Source organism: Maylandia zebra, linkage group LG8 (assembly GCF_041146795.1).
Source record: "Maylandia zebra isolate NMK-2024a linkage group LG8, Mzebra_GT3a, whole genome shotgun sequence".
Lineage (NCBI taxonomy): Eukaryota > Metazoa > Chordata > Actinopteri > Cichliformes > Cichlidae > Maylandia > Maylandia zebra.
This window is the reverse complement of record NC_135174.1, coordinates 14,991,017-15,003,946: the sequence shown is the minus strand read 5'-3', so window position 1 is coordinate 15,003,946 and position 12,930 is coordinate 14,991,017.

Genomic DNA, 12,930 nt, shown 5'->3' with positions numbered 1-12,930 from the left:
CATTTCCCTGAATTTTAAGGATGTGGCGGTGTAGACTTCGTGGCCCAACATATCCCAGAATGCATAGCGCGGCGGTTTGTGTGGATAATTTTGCCAAAAAAAACGGCAGATGAGGGGCGCCCGAAGAGTAAACTTTAAGTAAGTACTGAATATTATGTCACTTATGTGCAAATGTTTAATAACGAAGAACATTAAAACATTACTGTTGGCCACATGTCGGCAAAGTTATGTGACATTAGTGACGTTTGTACTATCTTGGTTTTAAAGCCTTTACTTTAAAATATACGCCGTTCAATAGCTGAGCTTAATCTTACAGAGAATGATCAAAGCTCATGTAGAAACAAACAAACAAATGAACAAAAGATTTTCTCCTTCATTTCTGTCAAACAAAGCTGTATGAAACGTTTCCAGCTGTTAGTATCATGGTTGCTAGGCAACTTGGGCAGCGCGACGGAGGCTAGACTGTCCCATTTCACAAGCCTCGCACTTCCGGCCTTAGCGGTCTTTGAGTACGCGGCCCTTGTGGACCGTTAAGGCTGCGTACTTTAAGGCTGCAGACCCTGAATTGGGATACAACCAATGACTGAGCTATAGACTGAAATGCATGCAGTAGTGATGGTGGTGATGATGGTTGTGGATGGTTGAGCCTCTGGAACACAGGGAGGACTGCTGGGCGGGCTTGCCTGAGCCTTCAGCAGAAACAAGAACGGGTGCACGCACCTGCCGGACACTAGCCGTTCCCACCCCAGGAGTAGGTATGGGTGCGGAGACGGGCTGTATCCTGGCTGACCTCACCCTGGGGACCGGCATGGGTGCAGGGGTGGACTGGTTCACAGCCCCCCTCACCCTGGAAGCCAGGACAGGCACCGGCAATGGCTGGGCAGCTGCCGTTCTCACCCGAGGCGCTGGTAGGGGGTGCAGAGACTGACAGAGCCTCAGCCGGCCTGGAAACCAGAGCAGGGACCAACTGGGCCCCAGACTCTCACACCCGAGGAACTGATACGGGTGCAGGGGTACGCTGGGCCCGAGCTGCCCTGGGAGCAGGAACACAAGTAGGCAAAGGATTGGGCCCAGAAAAAACAGTCTTAGAATGGGCAGGCTCAGGGTTAAAATGTACTGGGTCAGCAAAAACAAACTTATCAAAAATGAATTTTGCACTTTTTCCACCACGCTTTACAGTCTTTGTTTTAGTAGTGTTTAAAGGGTTTGAAGAGTTTGACTTGTCCTTAATTAATCCCCCCTCCCAGGGAGCTGAATGAAAATAATTTTCCCAGTCATTGTCATCATCCATAAGGGAAGTTCCCCATGGATCAGAGGTGAGTTTATCGTTCTTCTCAGTTGTGGCTTCAGGTGGAATGTGTGAAAGGCAGTCATTATGACTCACCACCGGGAGTTGCTCAGCAGGTGAAAAGTGACGGCGGCGTGAGCGTCGCTTCCTCTGAGGTGAGGAATCTGACGGGGTGTACAGCTGAGCCTCTGACGTGCAGGACGGCAATGCAGAGGCTGGCGCATGAGCATCAGAAGAAAAACTGAGCACTCCCACCTGAAGCGGCCGAGGCTTGGGTGCGAGCGGGGCAACAGGCGGAGGCTTTTGGCAACTTCGGGGACCTCCGAAAGCCAGCCGATTTCCTCGGAAAATCCGCCCATAGTCAGGAGTGCACCACGGCCTCCAGCGGAGCTCCTCCTCCAGCTGGGCAAAGGCAGCATCCTGACGCTCACGCAGCTGGGAGCGGTTTTCTGGGTCCGTGTAATGGTCGCGTTCTACCCTCATGTTTCGGCTGTGTGGCAGGCAGGGATTGGACCCAAACGCAAACTCACGGGGACACGTGGGATAAACTTGAAAAGCACAGCTTTATTGCTGGAAAAACAGCAGGCAGGATTCAGAGACAATACTAACACAGTACAGAGGAAACAGGAGGAACATGAGGGTAGAACTAAACCTAAGAGCTAGAAATCACAACCCAGAAGGACAAGAAATCTAGAAAAGCAAAACAGGACCCAATAAACAATAATATAGAATCAAAACACTGGGCCACAGGCCCAGGACCGTGACAATAGAAGTAAAAGACTTTACAGCTTTAAATTCTAAACCATCTGTGTCAGTAACAAAATAAATGCCAAAAATGAGATTGTGCTGCTTTTTGCTTAAATGTAACATTTTAACCTAATATCAAAACATTTCATGCACATGTATTTTTAAAGAAATTGTTTGCTAGAATATCAAACTAGCTGTACTCAAAGAAAGGTGTGGTTCAGCAATTGCAATCTTACATTGAGAAACAATATGCTAAAAATATTTGACCTGCACATTTGACCTGGCCCTCAAAAGTCTTAGCAGCCAGGTTAAAATGATGCATCTTCAATGAATTTGCCAATATTTTCAGTTGATAAACAAACTTATTATTGTTCAAATGCCCTCTAAAGTCTGGAGTGGGTTTTCAGGTGGAGATATTATATAGCAGCTGGGTTTAAGGAAAAATGAGCACAGCTTTAAATATCCACACCATCTGTGTCAGTAACAAAATAAATGTCAAAAATGAGATTGTGCTGCTTTTTGCTTAAATGTAACATTTTAACCTAATATCAAAACATTTTATGCACATGTATTAAAAAACATGTTTGCTACAATATCAAACTAGCTGTACTCAAAGAAAGGTGTGGTTCAGCAATTGCAATCTTACATTGAGAAACAATATGCTAAAAATATTTGACCTGGCCATCACAAGTCTTAGCAGCAAGGTTAGACTGATGCATCTTACAAGACTAGAAAAAAGAAGGAAGAAACGTCTAAATGTGGAAGAGGGTAGTGGCCTCTTCAACCTCTGTGCTCTTTCTCAACTTGTATTACAAAACACAGATCAAGTCTTGTATTATATATCTTTATTCTTAAAGCATCAGAGCCTGGAATATCATCCTAAAGAATGAAATTACAATTTTCCAAATTCTTGAGTATTTAGAAAATTTTGAAATTTAGGCAGTATTAAATTAATCACATTTTAAAACATGCATCATATTATCTACTACTAGAGGTGGGAAATAATGAAGTACAGACAATTTATTTCTGTACTTAAGTAGAATTTACAGGTATTTCTACTTGAGTATTTATTTTTCTCAAATTCAAAATTCAAATTTTATTTGTCACGTACACAGTCATACACAGTACAATATGTGGTGAAATGCTTGGACAACTGCTCGTGACCTAAAGAAAACAAAAAAAAGGAAAAGGCTATGAATAAGATAGGAAATAAATATGAAAAATTAAAAAGGGCAAATTTAACTAGGAAGGAATAAAATATAAATTAAGGTTAAAAATGAAATAACTGTACAACACAAATTAGAATGAAGGGTAAATTTAACTGGGAAAGAATAAGATAAAATATATAAATTAAAGTTGAAAATAAAATAACTGTACAACAAAATACACAATATAGAACTATATAAGAATGTATGAAGAAATATAAATAAATATATACACAATAACAGCAGCTGTACAAGTATTAACCGGAACTTTTGACAACTTTTGACAACTTTTGACTTTTACTCCCGACATTTTTAAACAAATATCTGTGCTTTCTACTCCTTACGTCAAAAGGGGCTCGTTACTTTAGGTTTGATGCATTTGAGGAGAGTTATTATTTCATGTCACTGTGGACCTTGACACATCAAACCAATTTGACCCTAAACAGAAAAAAATGAAAAGTCAGCTGGGCATACATTGTTCGATTTTTTCAGTCGCGTTGGTCAGCTCCTGCTCAAACTGTACGATTGAATTGCAGGGGTTAGAAGTTTGTTGGTCATGATGCAGGGTCTCACACTATACAGCCCAATGCTCTGATGCGACTGCGTCTATAACATGAAGTGATAATATGAAGCTTATAACACAAAATCTGTCTCTCGCTCTCCTTCTCTGTCTTTCACTCACACAGACACACACACCACCATCAACTTTGCTAAATTGCTAATGAAAAACATTGACCAGGCAGCTGCAATTGAGCAGCAATGTCCATCTCGGCCGTGATAATTTTGTGAGGCCATATCGAAAAGGCTCGGATGAGCTTGCTAATGTTCTACAAGTTGTGCCTCCATCACTTGTGTCCAGATCACACGCTGCACTGCTGTGCTACTCCATCTGTTTCACTTCCATTCTGTGTTTGTGCATGCGCAGTCTGAGAGGTTGCATTGATACCCTCATGAGGGGCAACAGGACTTCAAACAGGCTTGATTTTCTTGCGACCATACGGTTGATGATCGGGAGCTGGTCGTGAGGTGTTAATCGCTTCTCGTTACCCCATGCTACAAGATGCACAACACATGATTAAAGCAAGACTCGGGCCGATAGTGTAGAATATAAAGACAGCATAAACGGTGTTAGTGTAGAGGATGAAAATCAACCAGGACAACTCGTAAAACATCTGCTGACGTCTTGTTGAATTCAGGTCACAGCCTGATCACAGCTGGGACACTGAGAAAATCTACTGACCCTCTCAACTGAAATTATTGTGAAATATAATTCCTTTATTAGAATTAAAGTTTAGACTTAAATAAAATTTATGTTCTATCACATTAATGCAGTAGAAGGTTCGGTTAGCAATATTTCAATAAAAAGAGGTGGTAGAAATGTTCTTCAAGGAGCTACTTTTACTTTTTTACTTTGAGTGCACTTCAGAGCCAGTACTTTTTCCACTTTTATTTAAGTCTGGACTATTTTTAACACTAGTATCTGTACTTCTATTTAAGCAAGGAACGTTGGTACTTTTGACACCTTTGTCTACTACATTATATATAGTAGACATTTATATTATATATAAATGTCTACTATATAGTAGAATAGTGCAAAGTATTATATTTTGCACTATTCTACTATATATTATTGTATACTTGTATTCTATTGTGCATATTGTATATCTTATTACTCTGTTCCTCTGTCTCTCTTGCTGCATTGAACATGTGTATGACAAAAGAATTTCCCTCGGGATAAAAAAAGTTCTTCTTATCTTATCTATCTTATCTTATCTTATCTTACTACTGACAGTGCTGTCATCATTGTGACTCCTCCTGCCAAAGAATTGCTTTAAATGGTTGCCTTACCTTTGTTATCACACCCTATGATTTCTGCATTTTGGTTTCAACAACTGTTGTGATACTTTCAGCAGAACACTCAACTCATAAAACCCCCCCCAAAAAACCAAACAAATGCTTGAATTATTTTTCATGGGACTAACACAATGGACTGGATAATTCATGCTACACTGTTCTCATCAGGTAAGACAAATTTTGTGCCTTCGGATTTTTCACTCTGTAATAATTAGAGATGGCACGATACCACTTTTTAATGTCCGATACCGATTCCAATATCATAAATTTGGATATCTGCCAATACCGATGTGAATCCAATATAGCGTATTTTGTAATCAATAAAACTGTTTTTTATAAATATCTTGCTGCATTTTGTATAAGTTCACACTCAAGTTTTAAAAAACAAGAGACTGAAGCTATTCTGTTATACCTGTATGCAAAAAATACACTCCACCCAAAACATTTTGAAGTTCAGCAACACTGATCAATCTAATAACTTTAAACCTACACCATCCTCCCTATTCTGGTATTTTAAAGAGTACTTACCCACCTAACTAATAGGGTTGCCAACAAAAATATTAGGGAACCACCCCCCGCTCTTAATTGATGTAAACTTTAATTTAATGCAAGTGTAAAACAAATGCACAGAAATCAATTATTTTTTCTACAATAATTAAATAGATTCAAGATCTTTCTTCAACAGAATTGCAGACTGCACCTTACTAGAGTGTATACAGGGAGTGCAGAATGATTAGGCAAGTTGTATTTCTGAGGAATAATTTTATTATTGAACAACAACCATGTTCTCAATGAACCCAAAAAACTCATTAATATCAAAGCTGAATGTTTTTGGAAGTAGTTTTTAGTTTGTTTTTAGTTTTAGCTATTTTAGGGGGATATCTGTGTGTGCAGGTGACTATTACTGTGCATAATTATTAGGCAACTTAACAAAAAACAAATATATACCCATTTCAATTATTTATTTTTACCAGTGACACCAATATAACATCTCCACATTCACAAATATACATTTCTGACATTCAAAAACAAAACAAAAACAAATCAGCGACCAATATAGCCACCTTTCTTTGCAAGGACACTCAAAAGCCTGCCATCCATGGATCTGTCAGTGTTTTGATCTGTTCACCATCAACATTGCGTGCAGCAGCAACCACAGCCTCCCAGACACTGTTCAGAGAGGTGTACTGTTTTCCCTCCTTGTAAATCTCACATTTGATGGACCACAGTTTCTCAATGGGGTTCAGATCAGGGGCCCGTTCTTCGTACCTCGCTAAGTAGGTTAGCCGGATTAGATTGTTGACGATTTCGCGTGATCCTGGATCAGTCGGTTCCCCGAAGCTCATCCGGGACTTGCTGTCATAGCAACAGAGCCGTAAGCGTAAACCTGCTCGGGAGCAGGTTTACTTTATGTAAACAGGATTAGATCGCGGCCACGCAGGTATGTCCGCTTCATTTATACGAAAGCAACAGCGATATTCCACCACTGTTTCACCATAAATAAATATTATCAATGTAACTAAAGATAATGCAGCACTTGATCCTTTTATTGATTTCACACAGATACATACAGGTCATTTCCTAAAAAAGGGAAATGTACTATTAACATTCTATTACATGTATGTGATTATTACAGATGTAATTCATATTTCAGAGTAGTAATTGTAAATTACTTCGTGTAATCAAGATGAGAGACCACGGCTATAAAAGCGAAGGTGGATTTGGGAAGCCTGTCGCAGCCATGTCCTGTCCGTATACGCGAGCAGCCCATTGCGGAAGGTGCAAGATTGATAAGGAGAGTCCTCAGAATTCAGCGTATATTGCGGGACAGACAGGATCCTTTAGCTCAGCGCGACAGTGTGCTCATAGAGAGATATCGATATTCCCGTGAGGGTATTATTTACTTAACCAACTTGTTGACGAGGGGGTGCAGGACCACCACCTGTCTTTTTTTCCTCTGCCCTTTTCTTGGTTGCTGTTATGAACAAACTAACAGAGTATTACAGGCCAGTATTACCTTGCCAAGAGACGCAAAGCAATCTAAGAGATAAATATTACCATTCTGTAGAATACTCCTGTATTCCACTTTTACTTGTTCCCATGTTCTTGTGGGTCCTGTTGTGGCTCTAATGTGAAAGGGTATATAATATAACATATTATAATATAATATAATGCCATATGATATTGGACAATATAGTGTCATATGATAGATCTACCCTACCGCCTACTGGTGTTGGCCAGAGGGGCCGATGGCGCGATATGGCAGCCTGGCTACAACCGTAGCTGCCTCCACCAGTGTGTGAATGTGGGAGTGAATGAATAGTGGTATCGTAAAGCGCTTTGGGTGCCTTGGAAAGCGCTATATAAATCCACTCCATTATTATTATTATTATTAAATTACCTACGAGTTTAATTTGTCAGCAACTTTCTGCCAGCCCTCTCTCCTTGCTTTTGCAGCCTTTGCAGTGTTCTCTTGCGTTTTAATTAAACTCTGAAACTCCTGAAATCCCTCACTCATGAGTTCTTGCTCTGCTGCCGGAAAATACCGAGCACGCCCCTTGGACATTTTCGCCGACCAATCAGCGGGTTGCCGATCAATGTTTCTACTATCGATGCGTAGCCCCTTTTACGACACCCAGTGATGTCACATTCCTGCGTCCAGCTGTAGTAATCGTCAACAGCAGGTGTGTTCGGGGAACCGGATTAGCGAGCTCACGGTTAGCGCGATGATTTGATCTTGGATGTGTCATTTGATCTTGGATGTAGTAAGCGACGTACGAAGAACGGGCCCCAGGTGAACAAGGAGGCCATGTCATTAGTTTTTCTTCTTTTATACCCTTTCTTGCCAGCCACGCTGTGGAGTACTTGGATGCGTGTGATGGAGCATTGTCCTGCATGAAAATCATGTTTTTCTTGAAGGATGCAGACTTCTTCCTGTACCACTGCTTGAAGAAGGTGTCTTCCAGAAACTGGCAGTAGGACTGGGAGTTGAGCTTGACTCCATCCTCAACCCAAAAAGGCCCCACAAGCTCATCTTTGATGATACCAGCCCAAACCAGTACTCCACCTCCACCTTGCTGGCGTCTGAGTCGGACTGGAGCTCTCTGCCCTTTACCAATCCAGCCACGGGCCCATCCATCTGGCCCATCAAGACTCACTCTCATTTCATCAGTCCATAAAACCTTAGAAAAATCAGTCTTGAGATATTTCTTGGCCCAGTCTTGACGTTTCAGCTTGTGTGTCTTGTTCAGTGGTGGTCGTCTTTCAGCCTTTCTTACCTTGGCCATGTCTCTGAGTATTGCACACCTTGTGCTTTTGGGCACTCCAGTGATGTTGCAGCTCTGAAATATGGCCAAACTGGTAGCAAGTGGCATCTTGGCAACTGCACGCTTGACTTTTCTCAGTTCATGGGCAGTTATTTTGCGCCTTGGTTTTTCCACACGATTCTTGCGACCCTGTTGACTATTTTGAATGAAACGCTTGATTGTTCGATGATCATGCTTCAGAAGCTTTGCAATTTTGAGACTGCTGCATCCCTCTGCAAGATATCTCACTATTTTTGACTTTTCTGAGCCTGTCAAGTCCTTCTTTTGACCCATTTGGCCAAAGGAAAGGAAGTTGCCTAGTAATTATGCACACCTGATATAGGGTGTTGATGTCATTAGACCACACCCCTTCTCATTACAGAGATGCACATCACCTAATATGCTTAACTGGTAGTAGGCTTTTGAGCCTATACAGTTTGGAGTAAGACAACATGCATGAAGAGGATGATGTGGACAAAATACTCATTTGCCTAATAATTCTGCACTCCCTGTATTAGACTTATTAGTTACTATATACAGTAATGGATTTCTATACATTTAATCAGATGACCACTTTTGTTGTAAGATTCAGACAATTATTTATTCAAAGTTTTTAAATGACAAAACACAAACGAAAATATTTCTTTGTGCCCCCCTCTCCCTGTTAATGCCCAACCTGGCCCCTGACAAAACTTTGCTAGACCCGCCCCTGCACAGTTACCAGCCGTCAGCTATGTAGAAAAGGATCCTGGTGTTATTTGTCTCTCAGAAACAGTTCTTAACTTCCCTTTAACTCATTTATATCACCTAAAAGGTGAACCTGTTTCTACATCACCTGTTCAGCACTGATGATTCAGTAAGGACATCTCCTGGTTTCATCTTCATGTTTCCCTCTCACCAGATAACCAAACCGACATAATGACCAGCAGCTTTTACAGCTGTGGCTCCAGCAAACACCAGCTGATACTAGAAAGTATTATTAAATAAACTCTTAAGAACAGCTGATCACACTTAAACGTGCTGCTGTTGTTTAGCCGCTGGTTTCCTCTTTCTGGGGCAAAGTGAGCGATAAACAAACAAGAAAGACGGGACTTTCGGCAGAAAAGCCGATCAGCTGATCATTAATCAGTTTCACGTTTGAAATAATAAAATAATAACAGGAGAGGGCGGGGGAGTGAATGAGAGAAGTAGATGCAACTGCGCAGCAAAGACAGAATAACTCCAGCTTTGTGTCTATTTTTTAATTCTAGCTGATGCATGGGACAAATCGCTTCCTTTTCAGCTCAATATGGAACTCAGATGGCCAGTCCAGCTGTGGCTCAATATATCAGTTGTTAAGCTTAACGTGGAAATACTAGGAAAACATTCAGGGATGAACTTACACACTTGCTTTACTTCTCTGGGATAGTTTTCGCCAAGATGAAATGGACAGGTCTGGCAGACTTCAGCTGCTCTATCACGTGACACATACCGCTCCAATGCGCCGAGCTGGGTTACGCCAAGTAGCGCGTTTTGTGAGGTGATTTTGTGATACTTCGGATCGGATTACATTTTGTATTTCTCTCCGATATCCGATCCAGTAATTTAGGTCAGTATCGGACCGATACCGATACGTAATATCGGATCGGTCCATCTCTAGTAATAATAAATGTGTGCAAATATGGGACGGCTATGTGCCGTGCAGATGCAGAGAGGTCTATTAACACATAGTGAGTGAGAAAGGTGACTGGAAAGGAAAAACTGAGTGCATCATGGGAATCCCCCAGCAGCCTACGTCTATCGCAGCATAACTAAGGGAGGATACAGGGTCACCTGGTCCAGCCCTAATATGCTTTAACAAATAGGAAACTTTTAAGCCTAATCTTAAAAGTAGAGATAGTGTCTGTCTCCTGAATCCAAACTGGAAGCTGGTTCCACAGAAGAGGGGCCTGAAAACTGAAGGCTCTCCCTCCCATTCTATTTTTAAATACTCTAGGAACAACAAGTAGGCCTGCAGAGCGAGAGCGAAGTGCTCTAATAGGGTGATATGGTACTACAAGGTCATTAAGATAAGATGGGGCCTGATTATTTAAGACCTTGTATGTGAGGAGCAGGATTTTGAATCCAATTTTGGATTTAACAGGAAGCCAATGAAGGGAAGCCAAAACAGGAGAAATATGCTCTCTCTTTCTAGTCCCTGTCAGGACTCTTGCTGCAGCATTTTGGATTAACTGAAGGCTTTTTAGGGACTTCCTGATAATAATGAATTACAGTAGTCCAGCCTAGAAGTAATAAATGCATGAACTAGTTTTGAGAGATGAGTCCACTGTCAGAGGCTATAAGAAGATCATCTGTAACCTTCACTAAAGCTGTTTCTGTGCTGTGATGAGCTCTGAAACCTGACTGAAACTCTTCAAATAAGCCATTCCTCTGCAGATGATCTGTTAGCTGTTTGACAACTACTCTTTCAAGGATGTTTGATATGAAAGGAAGGTTAGAAAGGAAATACATACAACACAGCAACATTCTTAATAAGAAAAACTGTAGTATCCAAAACTAACATGGACTATAAATCATTTAGTGAAATAATATCCAGAAATACTTTAGTGATGGTCATTACTGTATTTACATTTTAGCCTCTGCTAACACAAATTAAATGTGTGATTAGCTCAGTTAGCTTCTAGCTGTAAATAGCATAATTTTGTTGTTGTTGAAATTCACTGATTGAAAAAGTCTTTCATAAATAGTTTTACTGAAACAAACTAAACGCTTGATTATAAACCATTAGAAAATGGTAAAACTGGATTTAAGATACATAGATAATAAATTTATCATATCTGCCTTACTACCTTGTGCAGGGCTACAAAAAACAGGACATTTTACACCACTGTGACGTCATACTTCATCCATCCAACGTATTTATGACCCTGCACTCACCTTTGCTACAGGTGGTTATTTTTTAAATTCTTTATTTTTATTTTTTAATGCTTGTTTTATTTTATTTTATTTTTTAATTGAACACTAGTATATATTCAGATAAAAATACACCTGAAATATATAAATGCACATATGAAAAAAAGCAAACAAGTGGAGAAGTACATTTTTTCTTTAACTGATGTTGAAAATATCAAAACATGTGACAATAAGGAAAAGCAGAACTTGAGGGCGTACCACTGTTACGAAATGTATTTCAAAATAGGTTTCGCAAAACTTTGAAATCATGACACTGTCATTGTTGAATGCTGTGACATGAAGCAGGAAACAAAAAAGTGTTAGCACTATGTGACGTTTTGACTACTCTTAGCATGTCCATAAAAGGAAGGCTTTATTTGTGTGGCAAAAATAAACAACCGGACAGCTGTAGGATCGCAACAATACACGATTTTTACTGGACAGTAATCATAGCATGGATCATAGAATGGGTGTGGCATGTATTGATGAATCTGACAGACAGTTTAAGAGGAAAGAGGAATATGCACACCAGTAAAATTTTCTACACAATTCAATTTTTAGTACTGCAAAATAAGCAAATGTGTACAGTATATTAATAGTTTTTCATACTGTAGCATAGCAACAGCATCTTTTCTTGAAAGTTTTAAGTGTCAGTATTTTGCTTTTGACAGATGGAGTAAGATATAAGAATCAAAGACACAAAACTAATTCCATAGTAAAATCTTAAGTATGTTTTTCAAGTGAATGATTACCTGCCAGTATGTTCAAATCTAGTATCTGACTTTGATGCTCTCTAGTGGTAACTGTGGAAAGCTGTGACTGGATTCAAGAGGTGGAATCAAACTAACACATACACTGTATGGAGTTCCTCATATGTGATTAGAATTAGAGATAATATAACCAGGTTATCATCCTTTACAGTGGCTTTAAGTAAAACTACAGATGTTCTTCCTTCTTCTTTATTCTCAGTGTTAAATGCTGCACTTTGTTTCACTATTGATCCCGTGGCATGGAAGGCCCTGAATAACTCTGCTGCTGGTTTTGGGTACCAGGTGGTTCAAAGACAATCAAAGTAAGTCACATCATACATTGTTATGTCGATCTATAACTGCAGGTTTAACAATCATTTCTGTTAAGGCCCACAGTAATAAACAAACAAGGATATAATACTTCTTAACAGGAAACATATGGGGTTTATTTAACCACAGTTTGCACTCTAGACTTCATCATTGTCTGAATTTATTTCCTCAGTTTGCTCGTCAGTGCTCCCCTTGAACAGTATTCACAAAATGGAAGAGGAAAAGTATATAGCTGCACCACATCTTCCCCAAACTGCCAAAATATCCAAATTGATGGTAGGTAACCAAATGTGATGAAACTCTGACAGAAACCATGTTGACATCAAAGAAATTCCCCACAGACGCTAGCACAGAAACTTGTTTAACTCAAATCACAATAAGTAAATATCTTAGTAAGTAACACTGAAACTTGATGAAGTAAAATAAGCAAAGAAGTCAATGTTATTAATAATGTTATTGTTACAATGTTTCTTTTGTAATTATTTAAAACTTTAAAATGAAGCAATAGTGAAACTGAATCC